This window comes from Temnothorax longispinosus, chromosome 12 (assembly GCF_030848805.1).
Source record: "Temnothorax longispinosus isolate EJ_2023e chromosome 12, Tlon_JGU_v1, whole genome shotgun sequence".
Taxonomy (NCBI): Eukaryota; Metazoa; Arthropoda; class Insecta; order Hymenoptera; family Formicidae; genus Temnothorax; species Temnothorax longispinosus.
In genome coordinates this window covers 3,376,837-3,400,368 of record NC_092369.1, presented here as the reverse complement: position 1 = coordinate 3,400,368, position 23,532 = coordinate 3,376,837, and the positions used below count along the sequence as shown (strand labels likewise).

Below are 23,532 nucleotides of genomic sequence, written 5' to 3'. Positions count from 1 at the left end.
CCGCGGATCACCCATTGGAACTCGACTAAAGGTAAGTGACGACGCCCCTAGGCGCTAAGCGAACGGCATGAGCGAGTCGCGCACGCGACGCCCCGCGCGCCGACTAACCCCATTAGCCTCTAGAATTGCGCGGCGGAATTGGTTATCGAGAAATCCAGAGCCCCTCCGCGTGTACCACGTGTTGTGAAATATTCTCGAACGTAAAACGTTCGGTGGAACACGAGGGAGGAGACCAATATTTAGAACGCGAATCTACGATAATTGCCATCTCCCAAACTAGAGTTTAGCGCTCCATTGTTCATGTGTCCCGGACATCCAGTAAATCGGCAACCTCCGGAGGTAGTTTTACCCCCTAGTCCTATCAGAGCATGGCTAATGACGGGAATCTGTGTCTGGTCGTTGTTTTTCCAAAATAAAACTACGGGGTCATTATTTGTGAAGATTGTCAGCTCGGCCAATACCAGCCCTTCCGGCAAGATTTCGAAGGCGTTCTCAGGCACTTCGTGCAATACGGGCCGCGAATAGAGTTCCCCACGTGTAGCGAGTGCAGTAAGGTTCTAGCCGACTGTCGGCCCGCTTTCGAATGTTACGCATGCACTAGAGTAGAAGAACCGTTTGAACGATATCTGACGAATCCTCTGAATCAACGGTACGGTGATGAACTACCGAATCTAAATCTCCCAGTGAGGATGCGGATCGGGCAAACGATTTGGTGACGAGCGTCTGGATAGCGAATTACCTCGGTCGCAGGTATCCCCGGATAGAGCCCCTTGGCTCGATAACCCAAAAAGCGACTAGTCCCGTATAAGCGATCCGAGTACCGCCCCCTTCGCGGCCGCGATCTATCGGGACGTAACACGTTTAGTGAAAGTCATAGTTGCTCGTTCACAAGCAAAATGGTAAGAGAGGGTACGGACGTTCGAGTGTCAGAAACGGATGAATCAGTGAGTCCGTCAGTGGAGAGCATCAAGGAGCTCTATGAAGGTCTATGGGGAAACCCAGGTCAATGTGATATCGACCAAGAAGAGCAAGAGGCTACGGTGGCGTACAACCCAGCAAGAGACTCTGCATCCTATCTCCAAAACGGAGATTCTGAAGCGTTTCAGGTCTACACGGCTGAGGGTGGCAGCCGGACCTGACGGGCTCCGTAAGGGAGATCTGATGAGGAATGAGGGAGGATATATCCTCCACGCAATCTTCAACGTGATCATGCTGGCGCTGAAACAACCAAGTGCATGGCGCTACAATAGAACAACGCTATTGCTTAAAGAGGGGAAAGATCCCTCAGTAGCGGCTAACTATAGGCCGATTACTATCTCGTCAATAGTAAGTAGGCTGTATTGGGGCATTATGGACCAACGCCTAAGAAAAATGGTTCACCTGAATGCACGGCAAAAGGGCTTTGTACCGGAAATGGAATGTTACAATAACATCAATCTGCTAAACGAAGTTCTCGCAGCAGCTAAAAAGGGCAAAGGAATCGTTGCCACTCAGGTGGACATTGCCAAGGCGTTTGATAGCCTTCCGCATCCAATTATCAAATATGCCTTACGCAGGAAAGGGTTGTCGGAGGAGGTGGTCGCACTGATAATGGACTCGTATAAAGGAGCCAAAACGACCATGAAATGTCGGAACGAAACGTTCGACATAGAGTTGAGTAGAGGTGTCAAACAGGGAGACCCTCTGTCTCCACTTATTTTCAATGTCTGCATGGATCTAATTATTGACAGACTGGAAAGGATGGAAGGCTTCCAAGTTATGGATGGCCTTAGCATATCGTGCTTTTGCCGACGATATAATACTAATTGCAAATGATGAAATTGCGGCGAGTCGGCTTATGGATGAGCTTGTCGGGTCCCTTTCAAGATGGGGAATGGCACTATCGATTGGAAAGTGCGTTGCCTTTGGTATTGTCGCCACCAAAGATAGCTGGCATATGGTGGACCCTGAAATTTACAGTAACGGCGAAAAAGTCGCCAACTGCGGCCCTGCGGCCCTCAATGCAATACCTGGGTATGCAGGTCATTCCGTGGGAAGGAGTGGTTGTTAAGCGCGCTAGTGCACGACTGAGGGACACGCTCCCAAGAATTAAAAGGCTATCCCTGAAGGCTATCCGCGGGCGCTATCAGTGCCACTGAACTAAGGGATCTGGACCAAACATTGAAGACGGCGGTGAAAGACTATCTGCACCTTCCACTGTCCACAGCAGATGGTCTGCTATACGCGTCCAAACGCGATGGCGGCATGGGCTTTCCGAAGCTCAAAATTGCTGTAACGTCCGCAACATTAAAAGCTGGATTTGGCTTTTTAAACAATAGCGACCCGGCTATACAAGCCCTAGTAGTAGCGTCGGGGCTGGAGAAGAAACTAAAGCGCCTGGCGCATGTAGCCAGACTTGGCTGGCCAATACAGTCGATCAAACAGATCGAAAGCTACAAGCTCAAAGCCAAAGCGAGCGAGTGGAAGAGATGGTTGGAATTACCTTCACAAGGGAAGGGAATGCAAGTCTACAAAGATGATAAAATAGGCAACGAGTGGCTATACCGTCCTAATCTGTTGAAGCCGTCGAGATATATCACGGCGCTCAAACTCAGAGCTAATGTGGCAGCAAACAAAATGTCGCTCAACAGAATTGCCAAGACCGACAACGTCATGTGCCGCAAATGCATGGCACAGCCTGAGACGCTGGGTCACATACTGGGGCAGTGCACGTACACCAAGTCTGCCCGAATCAAGTGGCATAACGATATCCGAGATTGTATAGCGTCACGTTTTGGGGCGGCGTGACATGACGGTAACGAAGGAGGCCCGACTCCAGGACCCTCAACTGAGGAATCTCCAACCAGACCTGATCATACAGTATCGGGAAAGGGTCTTTGTGGCTGACATCACAATCTGCCATGAAGACGGCGATCTCCTAGAGAGAGGTAGAAGGGACAAGCTCGCAAAATATGCGTCCTTCGTAGCCCCGTTTAAAGCTCAATTAGGGGCGAAAAACTGTATGATCCGTTATCGGGACAAGAGGAGCAATGCCCAAGAACACTGTTACCTGTCTTCATGAACTGCAAATTAAAGACAGAGGCTCGCTGAGAACGCTAAAGCGGGGAGCACACACTTTTCCATAAAGCATAACCCATAACGCATAATACATAGCATAAAGCGTAGCAACGCACACGCAGCAACGCACAACATGCACAGAAGAACTTTATGTTCAAGATGACGTAGTTTCTTCCATGTGGCGTAGTCCGCTTTCAAACCTAAAAGTACAATTCACCGATTTTCTTTGTAAGTTGCGTTGCATATGTGGATTTATAAATAAAATATTAATTTAATTAATTGATTGAAATGTAGACTTTATAAACTTATTAAGTATTTAAAGAGTATTATCATAATTGTTTGTACGTAACTGTAAAAAGGGGATAAAATAATATGATATCAATGTAAGTAATTAAAAATATGTAAGAATTTGGAAACTAGGTTTTGAAATATTTTTTTAGGCGATGACCGATTCTATATCCAGCTATAATACATGACATCAGTTTCTATAAATATGGATGATAAAGATTTTCTCATTTTATCTGTATTGCAATTATGCCTACTAGTATTATTAAAAAGAAAGAAACAAAGTAAAAGATGGCTAAATCGGAGGTGGTGAGTGAGACCCATTAATGTTGTACGTCCTATATATGGTGATTATAAACACCTCTTTCAAGAGATGAAGCATAATGATGCAGGTATATTCTTTCGATACACAAGGATGAGAGAGGAAACTTTCAGGCTTTTGCTAAAAATGACAAGGCCATTTTTAACCAAATCAAATCATCGAGCATTTAGTCCGGAGCATCGATTGATCATAACTCTAAAGTACTTACTTATTTTGTTATAAACTGTTCAGTTGAATAATGAAACACATGTGTAAGACAATATTATTTTTTTAAATCTTTTATGTCAGTATTTTTTCTTATCTGTATTCCTATTAACATTATTTTGCGCAGGTTTTTAGCAACCGGAGATCAAATATTATCTATTGTACTAGCGTTTAGATGTGGAGAGTCAACAGTTCGAAAAATTATCCATGAAACTTGTCAAGTTATAGCTCAGGTGTTGCAGCCGACTTATCTTTGTTTGCCAACCAAAGAAGAATGGAAAAATATTTGTACTGGTTTTCTGGAAAACTGGAATTTCCCTAATTGCGTTGGGTCTTTTGACGAAAAACATGTAGAAATACAAGTTCCGCCAAATTCCGGGAGTTTATTCTTTAATTACAAAAAGACGTTTAGTATTGTGCTGATGGCTGCACGTGATTACAAATACATGTTTACACTAGTCGACATAGGCTCATATGGTGGTGTGACGTCCTGGGTGATGCGAGGTGGCTCGATCCGGCAGAACGTTTCCGTTGATGGGTTCTTCTTCTTGCGGTTAAGGAGGTAAAACCCCAGGATAATTAGCTGTTGGTCGGCGATGTAGATTATGGCTCCTCGGATCCGTCGAAGGTAGGTATTCAATAATTTTTATCTTTTTTTTTTATATAAAAGAGTATGATATTTATTGTAGAACTTTACGATACAAATGGCTTATATGGGAGGATGGAACAAGTATAAGATATGTGAGTTTTCATGGCTCGTTCCACACTCTCCATCGAGAGGGTGAAAGATTGCGCTTTTATACAATTTTGGAAACGGTAGTGGGAGGTGACCGCACCTCGTTACAATGAGTCATAGGGTGTTGTCTAGCGGATATGAGTCTATTTCTAGTGGTGCGGTTCGCTAGCCAGCAATGAGTCATAGGGTGGTGTCTTGAATTCCTTACCTTATATGGTCATGCGTTTCGCTCTGCTTCGACATGTCCATATATGGTCTATGCGAGGACTAGATTCACTCGAATGAGTCATACAGGTGACTCGTCTGAATTCTATTCTCTATTCTCTATTCTAACAGCGTTTTGTAATAAGAGCGATACCTTCTTTCATCATAAAATCTCAATATGATTTTTATTATAAAAGGATATAAGAATTCTTTAATAATTCAATTTTGAAATGTGCAAATATATGTTGAATATTATTTAATTTCCTTTAGACATACTTTACATATGGTAAAATAATTCATAATACAATTAAAGTCGTTATTAGCATGTCTAAAAAATGAAAGATATTGCTCTCTTTGTCTAACAATTACTATGGTATATCAGACTCTCTCTTTCTCTCCTTCGGATCGTACAATACTCGCATCTCGCTCGGCTTCGCGTTTCTACGCCGTGGATAATACAATTCTATCTTTCTCAGGTTCGTGAGTGACGCTTCGGCGCTTGACACTCGGTAATTATGTTAATATTAGTAAGTATATATGTATATTGTTTCAATGAAGAGTGCTGTTAGGAGTAATAATAATAATGCTAATATTATGTTAGTAATATTACGTGCAAGTAGAAATGGCTAGCATTCTCATTAGTACAGCAGATCAATGAAATTAAATTGTTTATATAATAAGGTTTTTGTTATTTTCATATCTTGGAAACGGTTGGAAATTCGATAGGAGTGTACAGAACATATATGTTGCAGGACTTTCACTAAAATATAATATAACATTGGAAATTTTTATCATTAATATATGTGTTTGTTAATAACAAATTATCAATTGAATAAATTGGTACTTTTTAATTCGCATATTGATATTGTTATGCTTCCTTTAGCTACACGGTTTTGTTTCTACAATAAAATAATTTTTTATATGTTTTGTTTTATTGTTATAAATATTTCGTAAATAAAAAATTGTAGAAATAAAAGTTGTTATTATTTTTACAGGGTTACTAATGCGGAATCTATATATGCAGGCAAATTTCATATACTCTGGAAAGAGTTTTTATTACTACGGTTTATACGTGGTGTTGTTGTGCGAACAGAGGTATATATTTTTTCGATTAATTAGGTATAGAAGTTTAGTAAAAATTATATTTTATATCCTATTATCAAGAGGAGGTTTTAGGCTAATCAGGCGTATGGAAGGGGTATTTTTTAGTTATCATAATTTTGGAAAATATTAAAGTTTAGTCACTCTGTCCCGAACGATGCGTTTTGCATAGAGGTATATATATGTCGCATTATTAAGGGACATCTCCCTTATAACGGGTGTCTTTTTGTTTGGAATTTTATAGCGCTTTTATTAGAAAAGTGACATGGTTTAGACTTATATAAAAGTTGTTATACGTGATTCGAGGTATAAGTTAAAAATATTTATTGACATGGTCAATAATTTGTTTATAATTGTTTATAAAAGTAAGTTGCAAAAATAAACGATTATGTAGTAAATATTTTCTATCGAACGATTCTGACGATTATTCCTTATACACGTATATATTGTTTTTATCTCAAACTATTCGTTTTCTATTTTTATTTTAATTTATTAAGAGTCTATATGGCTATCCTTGTCTTACTCTCTGTGAACTGGTATTAAACTATCCTCGTCTTTCATGAAGCAAATGTTCAATTTTTAATTCCGTTTATTAGTTTAATTAATTTAAATAGAAAATCGGCGTTAACGCTACTGATGTTTAGGAACATGACGGATTCCATTTTTATCATAATAATTGAGTGTCAAAATTTTCGTTCAGAAATGAAATTTATTGATCTTAAAATGTATAAAAGACTAAAATATTAATGTAAAAGTGATTTGGTCTTTGTAAGTTTAAAAGGTAAGAAATTCAAAATGGCGGACGTGAAACTTTAATAATTTATAACTCGAGAACGGTAAGAGATAAAGAGATGGGGTTTCTTTTGTTGTGTTCAGACAATTAAGGGCATTATTTTAGGTTGTTTAAAATTTTTGTGTTTTATGGAATTCCGTAATTTTTAATTATATCTCGGAATTAAAAAGAGATATGATGTGAGGGTTTTTGTGAGATTACTTGACATGGCCTGCTGAGTATCTACAGTGATTTATTGATTATTTTTAATAATAATTTTATGGTAAATTTTATTGTTAATTAGTTTATTTTGAGAGATACAATAATGATTTATAACCAAAAGTTGTTTGGCTTTTTGTGACAGTTCTGATAGTCGCATTAGTTAGATCTGTCAATAGCATAACTCTTAATTGTTTATAACAATCATGTTTGAAAAATGCTAATGAGATAATTATTATTTTAGTATGATAATGTTCTTTAGGCATAAAGGATTATGCTCTTGTGATTGTTTTGCTTCTAATTAATTTATTTATATTCTATTCTCATTTTCTTAGTTTATTCTTATGGAACGTGCATTTATTCGTGTGTTAAGGGTCTCATAAAGCCTGTATTAGCATTGAATAGCAATTTGTAAGTAACTTTATTGATTCTAGGGAATTCTGATAAGTGCTTGTCCAAAAGTTTATAGTGTGATTCATGATAAACGGGGCTTAAGCTTGAAAGGAGGCCTTAAGGCGGCCATGTTTTCTAGGCTCGTGTCTACTACTTTAAGAACGCGTGCTCGTATCAGCTGAATGATTGTTGTGACAGTTAGTGATTGTTATATTATAATATTGTTTTCAGGTGCTGTGCAATGAGGATGAAAATGGATAAATTTATGCGGTTAGAATATAGCAGTGAATGTACCGTCAGACGTGACATCTCCCTCCTTAGGGAAGTTCGGTCCGCGAACTTTTATTAGTAAGTATAATTTATGGTTATGTCGTATAGAGTATAATTATATATATATATATATATAATTAATTATTCATGTGATTCTTATTATAGGATTCTAATGTGTGCCTGGCAGTGTAAGAGCTGTGTTGCTGCAGCTGGATTTACCTAAATCGAGGTATTAGTTCCGTTGACAATGTGTTAAGGCAGTATTATTATAGTCTATGATATACATATTTTTCATATAAGTGATTCCAGGAAAGTATTTAAGTCGCTTTATAATCAGAGTTATTCTAGCAAAGTATTTAAGTAGTTTTAGAGTTACATAGATTTTATTAGTAATAAAAAAAATATTATTTTTTTTTGTTTTATTGGGCATATACACGTGTATATTTGTATTTGTATACATATATAGACGCACATATTTGTTTTCAATGTTCATTCCTTATGTTACTTATTCGGATATTTGTTAATACATGTTATTCTTATTTTATTACAGGGCTTGTTGTCTATACTGTCACCGTGATTTTGCTGGACGGGTATGATAAAGGTAGTATTAAGACTAAATTGTTTCTGAATTATGTTATCGTCGTTGCGTTTTATTCTACAATATGTTATTGGTGATTAAATGTTTTTAAGCGGTTCGTGTATTTATTATTGTATATATATTAATAAATATTTTTTTTATATTGTGTCCTGTTTTAAGTATTATGCAGTTTATTTATCGTTATTGGTTAAGTGTATATTCGTGTTATCGCTTTCGATTTATTAATATTGAGTATATAAGTATTTAACATACGTATATATGTCATCTTTATTGTATTACAGGTTTCGTTGCATCGTTGTCACTGTGACTTCGTTGGACGGATATCATAAGGATAGATTGAAAGTAAGTTAATGCTATATTTCTGTCATTACTACATTTTATCATATAATCTAGTCTTTTTTTATTATTATTATTATTATTTTCGTTTAAATATGTTCAAGTATTTACCGCGAATTCTTTCCTTAGCTTCCTTAGCTTCCTTAGCACACCTGGGGGGTACACACTGCATAAATATCACCTAACGACGTCGCCGGGTTCGTCGTCCCGACTCGATGATCATGGCGCGCACTTCTACGGTCGATCGGTCCCCGCGGGGGAGAAACCTAACCGTCGGCGGGATCGACGGCGCGTCTCCAAACGACTGGCCCCTCCTCGCTGTTCATGCAAAAACGCGGCAGGCGGAACGACACACTCAAGCTCAATCACTACGCCATTTTCGTTGCGCGGCTTGCACCCCTCTCTCTCTTTCTCTCTTGCGCGCGCGCATGCCCCACGACGTGCCACCGTACGCGTTCGCTGACGAATGCCGACTCTGGTGCCGGTTCCGGTCTATATCCAGGCGATAAGCAAAATTACGTAGTCTTTTCACTTCTAGCATAAGGCTTGTTGTTGACATTTTGCTTAGCTCTGTAAGGATAATTATTTATCGGTTATGTAACGGTTTTATCTTATAAAAGTGCATTAATTAATATGTTCCGTTATTGTTATAGGTGATAGGAGGTAACAGTGAACTGAGACTGAATTAATAAAGTTAAGTATTTCAATCTTAATTTATATTCTTATTAGTATATATATATACGTTTACATTTTGCTCTGTTTTTTTTGTTGTAGCTAAAAGAAGAGGCAATGGACTTATTTTAAGTGAATACGTTATAGTGGTGATTTCAGCAAAGTATTAAATAAGGTTGTGTTTGTGTAGCGTGTCTCTTCCCCTTTTCTTCCCATTTTAGAATTAGAAACTGCTTGCTACGATTCTTGATGTCTATTTCTTAAAGGTACTTATTCTAAGGAGTTAGGATTTTTCTACCGTGCTTATTGAACATTGTCATATGTTAATTATGTAAGTTTATTTAATAGACCCTTCACCATATACATGTAGAATGCTTGCTAATGATTAATGATTTGTATAAGGTCGCTCCTTTAAATGTTAGAATATAAGTATGATTGTGTTAATAGTTGATTATATGGATGTCGTCGTATACAAGTTAATATCTTATTTCTAAAAGACAATATATCTTGTCAAACTTATGTCTATAAAATAGCTGAAATTGTTAGTGTAGCATAGTAATTCATAAGTCGGTATTATTTATTAAATCGCTATGGTGTTACGTCCCGATAGATCGCGGCCGCAGGGGGCGGTACTTGGATCGCTTATACGGGACTAGTCGCTTTTTCGGGTTATCGAGCCCAGGGGCTCTATCCGGGGATACCTGCGACCGAGGTAATTCGCTATCCAGACGCCCGTCACCAAATCGTTTGCCCGATCCGCACTCTCACTGGGAGATTTAGGTTCGGTAGTTCGTCACCTCGATTCAAAGGGTTCGACAGATATCGTTCAAACGGTTCTTCTACTCTAGTGCATGCATAACATTCGAAAGCGGGCCGACAGTCGGCTAGAACCTTACTGCACTCGCTACACGTGGGGAACTCTATCCGCAGCCCGTATTGCACGAAGTGCCTGAGAACGCCTTCGAAATCTTGCCGGAAGGGCTGATATTTGCCAAGCTGGCAATCCTCACAAATAATGACTTCCGTAGTTTTATTTTGGAAAAACAACGACCAGACACAGATTCCCGTCATTAGCCATGCTCTGATAAGGCTAGGGGCTAGCTATCCCCGGAGGTTGCCGATTTACCGGATGTCCGGGACACATGAACAATGGAACGCTAAGCTCTAGTTTGGGAGATGGCAATTATCGTAGATTTGCGTTCTAAATATTGGTCTCCTCCCTCGTGTTCCACCGAACGTCTTACGTCAGAGAATATTTCGCAGCACGTGGTACACGCGGAGGGGCTCTGGATTTCTCCGATCACGACGTCGCACGAATCGCACTCTTCAACTTTGTATCGGTAACCGATATGCATATAATGGCGGATTAGGCAGTCGTACTGGCGGCGTTGCGGGCCCGTTAGGTCTCGGAAACACGCTTCACAGAGGTAATGTTTGCTATTACGATTTTGATGGCAGATAGTAAAGATACACACGGCGCGTGATAACCAATTCCGCCGCGCGATTCTAGAGGCCAATGGGGTTAGTCGGCGCGCGGGGCGTCGCGTCCGCGCCTCGCTCATGCCGTTCACTTAGCGCCTAGGGGCGTCGTCACTTATCTTTAGTCGAGCTCCAATGGGCAATCCGCGGTACCCCAGTGTTCTGGTGGTGGGGCGTCGAACCATAGGTGTAGAATCTCGGCGCGGCGCTGGATCAGGCGGATTCGGCGGGGGTCGTCCTCTTTAATTGGAGCGATGAATTCCCAGGATGGAACTGGTGGTGGATTATCGAGATCTACCCCCGGTGTGAAGGTGATCGGGGTTAGCCGATAATCCTGGGCTCTCCGGAATGCTTGGTAATCTGCTCGAGACTCGGCCTTGTCCAATGGAACGTAGATGTACTGTATACTTTTAATTTTAATTTTGCGCATTAAAGTTACGTTTTCGAGTTTTGGTCTCGCGTCCGCCTTGCACGCGGAACTCGCGACGAAGTACTTTTCGTATTCAGGATCAGGCGCGTAGTCGGAAAGGACTCCTAACGGATTCGGAGGGGACCCGAACAAAAGGCGGTTGAGCCTGCGGGTGCGTACCTTGAGTCCGCTTCGTCGCGTTTTGGGCATTTGTTAACTGCTGATCGAGGTTAAAAGACAAATACGCTTCGGTTGGCTCTCCTTGGTCGTGGCGAGAAAACGTGCTGCTCGTACAGCACTGCCTTTCTCCAGGCACCCACGGACGGTAGCGTGCCGCTCGTACGGCACTGCTTCGTACGCAGATGTGGCGCAAGGGGAGGACCGGTGATTCGGATGCCTTATTGCAATTACTAGAATACCCACAGGCAGAAACGTGCCGCTCGTACGGCACTGCCTCGTGTGTGGATGTAGTGTAAATTTAGTATCACTGAAGGCAGGATCAGTGGAGGATGTGCGAAGGGGTGTAAGAATTTGTAGAGTAAGATATTGTGTAAAAATGATTGTATATTACGATAATTCTACATAGGACATCTATGAGCTAACATATGATTACAAAAGTAATTAAAACAAGATTACAATCAGGAATATATATATATATATTTATATGATTGTCGAGTAGAACGAACGCATGGCGTATTTTTATATGACGCGTATTTCTATATGTAGTAAGAGAGCTGAAGACTCTGGATTCGGTGACGCCCGTGGAGATAGAAAGATTCTCGATGTGGAAATAGGAAGGTTCTGGATTCAGAGAGGCTCGAGAAGGATTCAGTGGTTACTTAGCTGGAGAGTCCGTGATCGAGGTAGGACTCCGAGCAACTGACTGCGTCCCTTGGGATGTCCGCCCTTATATTCCTGGTTTCCTGATGGCGGGGGTGGTCGAGTGGAAGGGTTGAATGAGTGGAAGGGTTGCGTTGCGTCATCGGCTCCATCTTCAATTTCTCTCCTTATATGGTCATGTCCTAAGTTTTCAGGAAGGGTCTGGAAGGGTTTAGGTTCGCGCTACCTGAAGGAAGCGTTGCGGGAAAATTCCTATGGCTAAAGCCTCGTGGGCATTGCGACTTATTCATTGTGTATGGACGTTATTGGAATAGGCCAAGCCTATTGCGTCCACTGCGTATATCGTGACTTATTTTCTATATTTATATGCTAGTGAATAGGTTAGGCCTATCGCGCAGATCGTGACTTATCGTTGGTGGTGATCCTACTGTCGGTAATTCATACTAGGAAATGTGGTAACTAGGAAATGTGGTAACTTATTTGGTGGTAATCCTACTGTTGGTAATTCATACTAGGAAATGTGGTAACTTATTCGGTGGTAATCCTACTGTCGGTAAGTGGTTGCTCTTATGAGTAAGGTCTGACTAAAGTCTTCCTACAGTCTAAAGAAGGTTTCAGATTTTCCGGGCGTACGAGAGGGTGGACGTAACAATGGTTATTATAATTTATTCCGTTATGATTCGGGCGAGAAATAACATTAATACTAGAGCGCTTATAAGCAATACAGTCCCTTCCAGCCAGTACGCTGAAAAGTATAATATTCGTAAACAAAATTTGGCGCAAGCAATAAGTTTATTGACATGTAATATATGATTAAGCATTATTTTATAGTCCTCCACGAGGAACGACTGCCTCGCAAAGTATTTTTATAAGTGAGATGTTCTGTGCGACCACGTAAGTCTATAATAGTCGATCTGCATGCGAAACAATCAATAGCCCGACGAGTTTTCATTAATATTCTGTAGCATTTTCCGCAATGCAGATCTGTATGCACAAATGTACGAGATATCAAATGGAGTTGTCTCCATACTGCATTTGCACGATTAAAAATGCAGAAGGTGTGCTCTGAAGTGGCGCATTCGGCACAAAGCGTTAATGTATTTTCTACTATACTTGTACAAACCACGCAGAGTGACAGATTAATTTGTACGCCGATCTGGCATACGGATCAGCGTAATCGCGATAATATATCGGTACGGGCAACGGCACAGGGGGACGCGTAGCGGGTGGTGAATTTTGCGGAATTGGTATACCGCGCTCACCTATGACATGTTGAAGATGGTCAGGTTCCCTGATGTCGTCATAGGAAGCGGAAGGTTCGCTCAGGAATGGACGGCTTCGGCCTGATTCAAGAGGTGAGGCCTGTGATCCCTGGCTGCTTCCGGCTTCTGCACGCGTGGATGACATTTCGATATAGTCATCTGCAATCGTCCGGTCCGCCCGTGTTGCTGGCAAGTTACTGTAAGCTGGTGGTGGTGGCCTTGTTATATCAGGCACAACGTCTGCTTCCATTGGGCTGTCTCTGGTGGTGTCGATCGAGGATTCACGGTCAATAGCGGCCAAAACTTCGTCAATCATCGAGGTTGTTGTTGGTGTTAATGCAGCTTCGACCGCTGCCACGCTCATCCGCGGAACTTCATAGATAGGTGCGGGTGTTGGTGGGCGCTGAGGTCTATTAAACACTTCCGGATCAGTGGGCTCCGGAAAATCCCCATCCATTCCCGGATAGACATCTACCCCTAAAGGGCGGTTATCAAGCTTCGGAGGTTGTCGCGTCGGTGGTATAAGCACTAAGGATGGTGGTGATCGCCTATACGATTGCTCAGCTCGTAGATCCATCGGAATATCGTCAGCCCCTGGCATGGTTAAGAGAATTCGACGTAGGCACCCTAGGATCCGTTGCCACGGTTTGCGCTGGTCACGATGGCTTCCTTGCATGCAGCTCCTGTAAGTGAGTTGCTCCAAAGACTTACTGGTTCAGAGTACTTTGGAACGAAACACTTACGACGTTTATTGCTGGCTGTTCTCGTTCTGAAATACTTCGTTCTCTTCATTCGCTTCTTTAAGTTCTGAGTGACACTGTGCGTCTCGCGCTTCGGTGTCTCGGCTTTTATTCTTTACTGCGGGGCAAGGGGTAGGTCCCTTGGTTCCTTTGTCCCGGCAGCATTTTTCATAGAGCATTTTCGTGGTATTGCCGATCCAAGAAGTCCGACTTATCGCCCAGATGATGACTACAAGTATTCCGAGAACACTCATGCCCCATCCTACTGCGCTATAGGTGATGAGTCTTTGTTCTTGCATCCTCCTGTCCTTGATCTGGCGAGCCTTCTTAATGATGTCATCAAAAGTCGTTGATACATGGCTGTCATTTATCGCCCATAACTCGCGTGCGGCGTCGGTCAAGTTTACTTGATATTTCTCACAGATTGGCTCGTATAACTGTAAAATGCTTAGATTGTTCATTGGTGTATAATGTTGTACGAATTCTATAGAGTGAACAGATGGATGGCTCATCGTAGTAGTCCCTGCTTTAATTTTACATCCTTGGCGTATGGAAATAATGCCAGAATTAATTATTTCTTCTTGTTTGCTTTGTTGGCATTCTATACGGATTATTTCTCGTTTTCTTGCAATATATATCCAATTTCCGGGCGTAGTTTGTTACGTCCCGATAGATCGCGGCCGCGAAGGGGCGGTACTCGGATCGTTTATACGGGACTAGTCGCTTTTCGGGTTATCGAGCCAAGGGGCTCTATCCGGGGATACCTGCGACCGAGGTAATTCGCTATCCAGACGCTCGTCACCAAATCGTTTGCCCGATTCGCACCCTCACTGGGAGATTTAGATTCGGTAGTTCATCACCGTACGGTCGATTTAGAGGATTCGTCAGATATCGTTCAAACGGTTCTTCTACTCTAGTGCATGCGTAACATTCGAAAGCGGGCCGATAGTCGGCTAGAACCTTACTGCACTCGTTACACGTGGGGAACTCTATTCGCGGACCGTATTGCACGAAGTGCCTAAGAACGCCTTCGAAATCTTGCCGGAAGGGCTGGTATTGGCCGAGCTGACAATCCTCACAAATAATGACCCCCGTAGTTTTATTTTGGAAAAACAACGACCAGACACAGATTCCCGTCATTAGCCATGCTCTGATAGGGCTAGGGGGTAAAACTACCTCCGGAGGTTGCCGATTTACTGGATGTCCGGGACACATGAACAATGGAGCGTTAAACTCTAGTTTGGGAGATGGCAATTATCGTAGATTCGCGTTCTAAATATTGGTCTCCTCCCTCGTGTTCCACCGAACGTTTTACGTTAGAGAATATTTCACAGCACGTGGTACACGCGGAGGGGCTCTGGATTTCTCCGATCACGACGTCGCACGAATCGCACTCTTCGACTTTGTATCGGTAACCGATATGCATATAATGACGGACTAAGCAGTCGTACTGGCGGCGTTGCGGGCCCGTTAGGTCTCGGAAACACTCTTCACAGAGGTAGTGTTTGCTATCACGATTTTGATGGCAGATAGTAAAGACACACACGGCGCGCGATAACCAATTCCGCCGCGCAATTTTAGAGGCCAATGGGGTAAGTCGGCGCGCGGGACGTCGCGTGCGCGGCTCGCTCATGCCGTTCGCTTAGCGCCTAGGGGCGTCGTCACTTACCTTTAGTCGAGTTCCAATGGGTGATCCGCGGTGCCCCAGTGTTCTGGTTGTGAGGCGTCGAACCACAGGTGTAGAATCTCGGCGCGGCGCTGGATCAGGCGGATCCGGCGGAGGTCGTCCTTTTTGATTGAAGCGATGAATTCCCAAGATGGAACTGGTGGTGGATTGTCGGAATCTCCCCCCGGTGTGAAGGTGATCGGGGTTAGCCGATAGTTCTGGGCCTTCCGGAATGCTTGGTAATCTGCTCGAGACTCGGCCTTGTCCAGTGGAACGTAGATGTATTGTATACTTTTAATGTTAATTTTGCGCACTGAAGTTACGTTTTCGAGTTTTGGTCTCGCGTCCGCCTTGCACGCGGAACTCGCGACGAAGTACTTTTCGTATTCAGGATCAGGCGCGTAATCGGAAAGGACTCCTAGCAATGAATTCGGAGGGGTCCCGAACAAAAGGCGGTTGAGCCTGCGGGTGCGTACCTTGAGTCCGCTTCGTCGCGTCTTGGGCATTTGTTAACTACTGATTGAGGTTAAAAGACAAACACGCTTCGGTTGACTCTCCTTGCTCGTGGCGAGAAAGCGTGCTGCTCGTACAGCACTGCCTCTCTCCAGACACCCACGGACGGTAGCGTGCCGCTCGTACGGCACTGCCTCGTACGCAGATGTGGCACAAGGGGAGGACCGGTGATTCGGATGCCTTATTGCAATTACTAGAATACCCACAGGCGGAAACGTGCCGCTCGTACGGCACTGGGCTCGTGTGTGGATGGGATCAGTGGAGGATGTGCGAAGAGGTATAAGAATTTGTAGAGTAAGATATTGTATAAAAATGATTGTATATTACGATAATTCTACATAGGACATATGATTACAAAAGTAACGAGATTACAATCAGGAATGTATATATGGTGACACGTAATTCTATATGTAGTGAGAGAGCTGAAGGCTCTGGGTTTGGTAACGCACGTGAAGATAGGAAGATTCTCGATGTAGAAATAGGAAGGTTCTGGATTCAGAGAGACTCGAGAAGGATTCAGTGGTTACTTAACTGGAGAGTCCGTGATCGAGGTAGGACTCCGGGGAACTGAGAGCGTCCCTTGGGATGTTCGTCCTTTTATTCCTGTTTTCCCGATGGCGGGGGTGGTCGAGTGGGTTGACTGAGTGGAAGGGTTGAGTTGCGTCATCGGCTCCGCTTTCGATTTCTCTTCTTATATGGTCATGGCCTGAGTTTTCTTTTTTTTGTTGCCCGAGTGGAAGGGTTGAGTTGCGTCATCGGCTTCGCTTTCGATTTCTCTCCTTATATGGTCATGGCCTGAGTTTTCTTCCTTTTGTTGCCTGAGTGGAAGGGTTGAGTTGCGTCATCGGCTCCGCTTTCGATTTCTCTCCTTATATGGTCATGTCTTGAGTTTTCAGGAAGGGTCTGGGAGGGTTTAGGTTTGCGTTACTTGAAGGAAACGTTTGCGGGGAAATTCCTATGGCTAAACCCTTGTGGGCATTGCGACTTATTCGTTGTATATATGTTACGGGCAATTTGATTAATCCGGTCATTATGCATAATGGCCGGGCATTATGCATAATGCCCGCTTCTTTCGGGCCATTTGAATAATAAAAGCAAAAATGTTCAAATTAATCAAACTGACCGGTCATTATGCATAATGCCCACAGACAAGTGGGAAATGTGATTAACATATTAAAATATCTTTCTAAAAAGAATGGCAGTCTGTCTGTAATTTCAACTTTCTTACTTACAATGAGTTCATGCACTAAAATATTTTATATTTTGTGTTTAAACATAATTTATAACAGACAAATTAATAAATTATTTGGTAAATGTGCAGAATAGTGGCCTTCTCACCGATTTCGTTGAACTTAGGCTTAATCGACGCGTTTTTGCACAAAACGACCGAATCTGGCAGAAAAAAGTGTCGCTCTGCCCCGCGAAGCGAGATGTAGGTTAGTGACGCGCTTTAAACAGTTACATAGGTTAGATGACGCGCTTTAAAAATATTTAACTGTTTAAAGCGCGTCATCTAACCCATGTGGCATCTCGCATATTAACTTTCCACGCATGAAAAGTTCACGCATACACTTTCCACGCGAACCGAGGTTCACGCACACCCCCCCCCCCCGTGCTTTCGGGGGAAGTGCGGTAGTCCCGAAATAGTTCACGCATACACTTTCCACGCGAACCGAGGTTCACGCACACCCCCCCCGTGCTTTCGGGGGAGGTGCGGTAGTCCCGAAATAGTTTACGCATACACTTTCCACGCGAACCGAGGTTCACGCACACACCCCCTTGCTTTCGGGCCGGTGAACCTCGGTTCGCGTGGAAAGTGTATGCGTGAACTATTTCGGGACTACCGCACCTCCCCCGAAAGCACGGGGGGGGGGGGTGCGTGAACCTCGGTTCGCGTGGAAAGTGTATGCGTGAACTATTTCGGGACTACCGCACTTCCCCCGAAAGCACGGGGGGGTGTGCGTGAACCTCGGTTCGCGTGGAAAGTGTATGCGTGAACTATTTCGGGACTACCGCACTTCCCCCGAAAGCACGGGGGGGGTGTGCGTGAACCTCGGTTCGCGTGAAAAGTGTATGCGTGAACTATTTCGGGGCTACCGCACCTCCCCCGAAAGCACGGGGGGGGGGGTGTGCGTGAACCTCGGTTCGCGTGGAAAGTGTATGCGTAAACTATTTCGGGACTACCGCACCTCCCCCGAAAGCACGGGGGGGGTGTGCGTGAACCTCGGTTCGCGTGGAAAGTGTATGCGTGAACTATTTCGGGACTACCGCACTTTCCCCGAAAGCACGGGGGGGGGGTGTGCGTGAACCTCGGTTTGCGTGAAAAGTGTATGCGTGAACTATTTCGCCATTCACTTTTACTACAACATAACCATGCTTATCAATAGCTGATTGGAAATTGTTCTAAGAGGTTAAGTTTCCAAACTAAAGCCCCTTGCACAATAAGCGATAGCGACAGCGACAAGGTTGCCAACAAAGCTATACTTTAGTTCGCAACTTTGTCGCTGTCGCTATCGCTATCGCCTATTGTGCAAGGGGCTTAAGATTGCCGGGAAAATCAACTCAAATGAGATGATTTATCAAAATGACCATTTAGCATTGGGAAATATGCATAATGACCGGGCAATTTGATTAATTCTTCTCTATTAATCATATTGGCCGAACAAATTGGGAATTATGCATAATGCCCGGCCATTATGCATAATGCCCAATTTATCAAATTGCCCGTAACATATACATTATTGGAATAGGCCAAGCCTATTGCGTATATCGTGACTTATCTTCTATATTTATATGCTAGTGGGTAGGTTAGGCCTATCGCGCAGGTCGTGACTTATCGCTAGTGTGGTAACTTATTTGGTGGTAATTCTACTGTCGGTAAGTCATGCTAGTGAGTGGGGTAACTTATTCAGTGGTAATCCTACTGTCGGTATTCGGTGGTAATCCTACTGTCGGTATTCGGTGGTAATCCTACTGTCGGTAAGTCATGCTAGTAAGTATGGTAACTTGTTTGGTGGTAATCCTACTGTCGGTAAGTCATGCTAGTAAGTATGGTAGCTTATTCAGTGGTAATCCTACTGTCGGTAAGTCATGCTAGTAAGTATGGTAACTTATTCGGTGGTAATCCTACTATCGGTAAGTCGTTGTTCTTATGAGTAAGGTCTGATTAAAGTCTTCCTACAGTCTAAAAAAGGTTTCAAATTTTCCGGGCATATGAGAGGGTGGACGTAACAGGCGACAGATTCGTCGCGAAGGAGGTGGCCGTGCTGCGAAGCGAGACGCGCGTGCTCGCGCATCACGTGTTTCGCGCGCCGATGAGTTGGGATCTGCTGACGAGCTCCGAGAAAGCAAAAGCCAGTTGGTTGATAGCAAACCATCACGGCCTTCGTTGGGAGGACGGTGACACGGACTATCGCCAGGCGAAGACGATCATTCGACGCGCGGTGTGCGACAACCTGGAAGAGTTGTAGGAGAGAGAGGAGACGCCCAGCGCGCGAATCTACGTAAAAGGTCTAGAGAAGAAGAGATGGCTGCAGGAGATTCTCGGCGACGTCGACGCGACGATCGTGACCGTCGACGCGGAGTACGACGACGTCGATCGGTTGGAGTTTCTTCGCGCCGATCGCGCGTTTCGCTGCCGGCGTCACCAACGGTGCTGCGCCATGGAGAACGTGATGAAGTTGCGCGATTGGTGGATCGAGCGACGCGAATGTCTCGCCAGCATCGACTCCGCAAATTTAATTATTTTATAAATCTTTGTAAAAAAAACATTATATATTACTGGTTTAACATAATTTCATTTTTTAATGTATTGATCGTTTTATCTTACTGTATTACTCGTTTTTTTTATTTCATATATATATTTGTCTATCTATATTGTGTTTACTCGTTTATTTTACTCCATTATATCATATATATTTTTCTATCTATATTTTATTGAATAAAGATCGACGTAAAATCTATGAACAACGGTGTTCCTCTTTTCGCATACCTACCCCCGTATTTATATACGTACATTATATGCTACCGAGTGCGCGAAAATGGCCGGTCGCGGGAGCGCGATAATACCGAGTGCGTAATAATGGTCGGTCGCGGGAACGCGATACCTCTTAACGGGATAAACAGAGAGAGAAAACGAGAGCGCGAGGCGGGTACGACATAACGAGTGAGCGATACGGGAGCGAACGAAAACGCGAGGCGGGTACACGATAACGAACGCTGACGCCGACGGCAAAGCGGATACGAGCGATAACGTTTAGCGCGGGACTAACAAGGGAACGGTCGGAAGTGTCCCTACCCGATTTGGATGCGCTTTGGATATGTTGTTGAGCATCAAAAAATATTAGACTCGTAATTTTTTTTTCTGCGTATCGACGTTTATTGGTTGAAAATATCCCTAAAAAATAACGACCGATTTGGATGCCTTTTGGATATGTTGTTGAGCATCAAAAAACATTAGACACGTGTTTTTTTTTAGTTGCGTATCTCGACGTTTATTGGTTGAAAAAATCCCTAAAAAATAACGACCGATTTGGATGCCCTTTGGATATGTTGTTGAGCATCAAAAAACATTAGACACGTGTTTTTTTTTAGCTGCGTATCTCGACGTTTAGGGGTTGAAACAACCCCTTGAAAATAACGGATTTTATAGTTTTTAGCGAATATCTTCGAAAATATAAGGCGTAACGACAAAACATTTGTACGAAATGTTTATGGCTTTTTGTGCTCTTTACAATGGCGTAATCAGATTTTTAAAATTTGTCACATTTTTTAATTTAACCCCACCCCCACCTATTATTTTTGCCAAATATAACAATTTTTCCAACGCAAATTTAAGAGCGTCAAATGCCAAATACATCCATGTGTATTTTTATTATACCATTATTAGATTTTTGGCAAGACGAGATGATATGTGGTATAGGCGTCGCGCTGTAGGTAGGTGTTGCGTTATTTCTGTTCAGTTGCGCCGTACGCTTAAAAATTTCCACTTCAACTCCGGGATGACCGAAAGCGCTGATGCAAAGGCTAGCGCAAGGCACTGACAGCGAGAGGTTAACGCTATTTCGAAAGTCCTAGACTAGCAACGGAATGTCGACTCCGACATTATAAATACCGCCGAATTGTAAGATCGGGCGGGCAGTCGCAAATCATAATCTGAACGAACAGGTGCGTCACATTAACCACTACAATAATATACTATCCCGGTTACGGCACAACAAAATCAACAACTAAATTCACGCATTTGAATATCATTTGCTTGTGTCATAATTCCGAAAAGCAAGCATTTCAGATCATAAGTCTGAAGTGTAAAGAACTGTGTTGTAGACTCGTGTGAAGTTTGCCACCCGAGCCAAAGGCGAGAGCGGCAAATCACACGAGTCTGAAAAACGCTGCTTTCTCTCCTTGGTGCACAATATACTATAGTAGGTGCTTACAACGTGACATTTTATGAACAAAAAAGATTATATAGTCACTGGCAAAGAATTGAGTAAGAGCTGAATAAAAAATTATATTCAATATTCAATATCAAAGAAAAAAGTAACAAGCGTAAGAAACCAATAAAAGTTAATAAGTGAGATCGGGGCGTCGAGTAAGAACGCGGTATCGGTGGAGGGAACGTTGGATGTGATTATTAATTGCCACACACACATATTTATTATTTGTTATATATAATATTTATTATTTGTTTTATACATACTCGGTAGCTTAAAATATTATATTTGCTGTACTATATTTACTATACTATATACTACATTATATTTACTACTTTATGTAGTATATATTTATTTGAGTATTGTTATACTACTTTATAATCAATATTTATTTCAATTATATATTTTACTCATTTATTGTTACAACTTTTTACTATAAGGAGGCCCACACTTGGGGGACGTCACCGTCAACATCTATAATATCAAAGTCAATATTTCCTCGGCCGCTCTCTTCCTTGTCATCATTTTCATCGCCGTCCTTATTATTGCAATCGTCGTGGTCAAAGCGCGCAGCATCGCGGTTAATGCTTCTAATTCTTGCGGCATACAACCGGATGTGGTTGCGCGCCTTTCGCAACAGGGAGACAATAAGTCCTCTGCGTCAAAAATATATTATTAATAAATATTATCAATAAATAAACAGCGTTATTTAAGAAAAATATAATTTAACGTTTGTACACTTACAATCGATCCTGCATATGTGCGTCCTCGTGTCACGTCTGACGGTATAATCACCGCTATATTCCAGCCGCATAAATTTTTCGATTTCCATCCTAATTGCACAGCACCTGAAAACAATATAAGAATAAATAATCACACCTTAACCTAACTGTTACAACAATCACTCAGCTGATGCGAGCACGCATTCTTAAAGTAGTAGACACAAGCTTAGAGAACATGACTGCCTTAAGGCCTCTTTTCAAGCTTAAGCCCCATTTTCATGAATCACACTATAAACTTTTGGACAATTGCTTGTTAAAACTCCCCAGAATCACTAAACTTGATCGTAAATTAATATTACAAGCTTTATGAGATCCTTTATGCAATATAAATTTAATTTAACACATGAATAAATGCATAATCCATAAGAATAAACTCAGAAAATTAAAATAAAATATAAATAAATAAATTAAAAGCAGACTATTCATAAAAACATAACCTTTTGTGCCTAAAGAATATTATCACGCTAAAATAATGATTATCTCATTAGCATTTTTTCAAACATGATTGTTATAAACAATTAAATTATATTATTAACAGACCTAGCTAGTGTGACTACCGGAACTATCACAAAAAGTCAAACAACTTTTGGTTATAAACCATTATTGTATCTCTCAAAATAAACTAATAACAATATAATTTATTATAAAATTATTATTAAAGATGATGAATAAAATCACTGCAGACACTCAGCAGAGCATGTCAAGTAACCTCACAAAAACTCCCACATCATATCTCTTCTTAATTCCGAGATATAATTAAAAATTACGGAAATCCATAAAACACAGAATTTTAAACAACCTAAAATAATGCCTTTAATTATCTGAACACAACAAAAGAAACCCCATCTTTTTATCTCTTACCGTTCTCGAGTTATAAATTATTAAAGTTTCACGTCCGCCATTTTGAATTTCCTACCCTTTAGACTTACAAAGACCAAATCACTTTCACATTAATATTTTAGTCTTTTATACATTTTAAGACCGAAAAATTTCATTTCTGAACAAAAATTTTGACACTTAATTATTATGATAAAAATGGAATCTCTCATACTCCTAAACACCAGTAACGTTAACGCCGATTTTCTATTTAAATTAATTAAACTAATAAACGAGATTGAAAATTGAACATTCACTCCATGAAAGACGAGGATAGTTTAATACCAATTCACAGAGAGTAAGACAAGGGATAGCCCTATAGACTCTTAATAAATTAAAATAAAAAATGAAAACAAATAGACGG

The 23,532-nt window shown here is 42.0% G+C and overlaps 1 long non-coding RNA gene and 1 pseudogene across 2 annotated transcripts; both read left to right on the top strand.

The window, feature by feature from the left end:
• The first annotated feature begins 2,788 nt into the window (after positions 1-2,788).
• LOC139823260 (uncharacterized) lies at positions 2,789-4,434 on the top strand (annotated as a pseudogene).
• A 3,013-nt stretch (positions 4,435-7,447) lies between these two features.
• Positions 7,448-10,925, top strand: LOC139822854 (uncharacterized). 2 transcript variants are annotated; one of them, XR_011734620.1, is made up of 5 exons: positions 7,448-7,641; positions 7,729-7,792; positions 8,114-8,164; positions 8,443-8,503; positions 9,151-10,925. It is a non-coding gene; the product is annotated as an uncharacterized lncRNA (long non-coding RNA). The 2 variants fall into 2 exon arrangements; XR_011734621.1 differs by lacking the exon at positions 9,151-10,925 and adding an exon at positions 8,627-9,144.
• Positions 10,926-23,532: the final 12,607 nt, after the last annotated feature.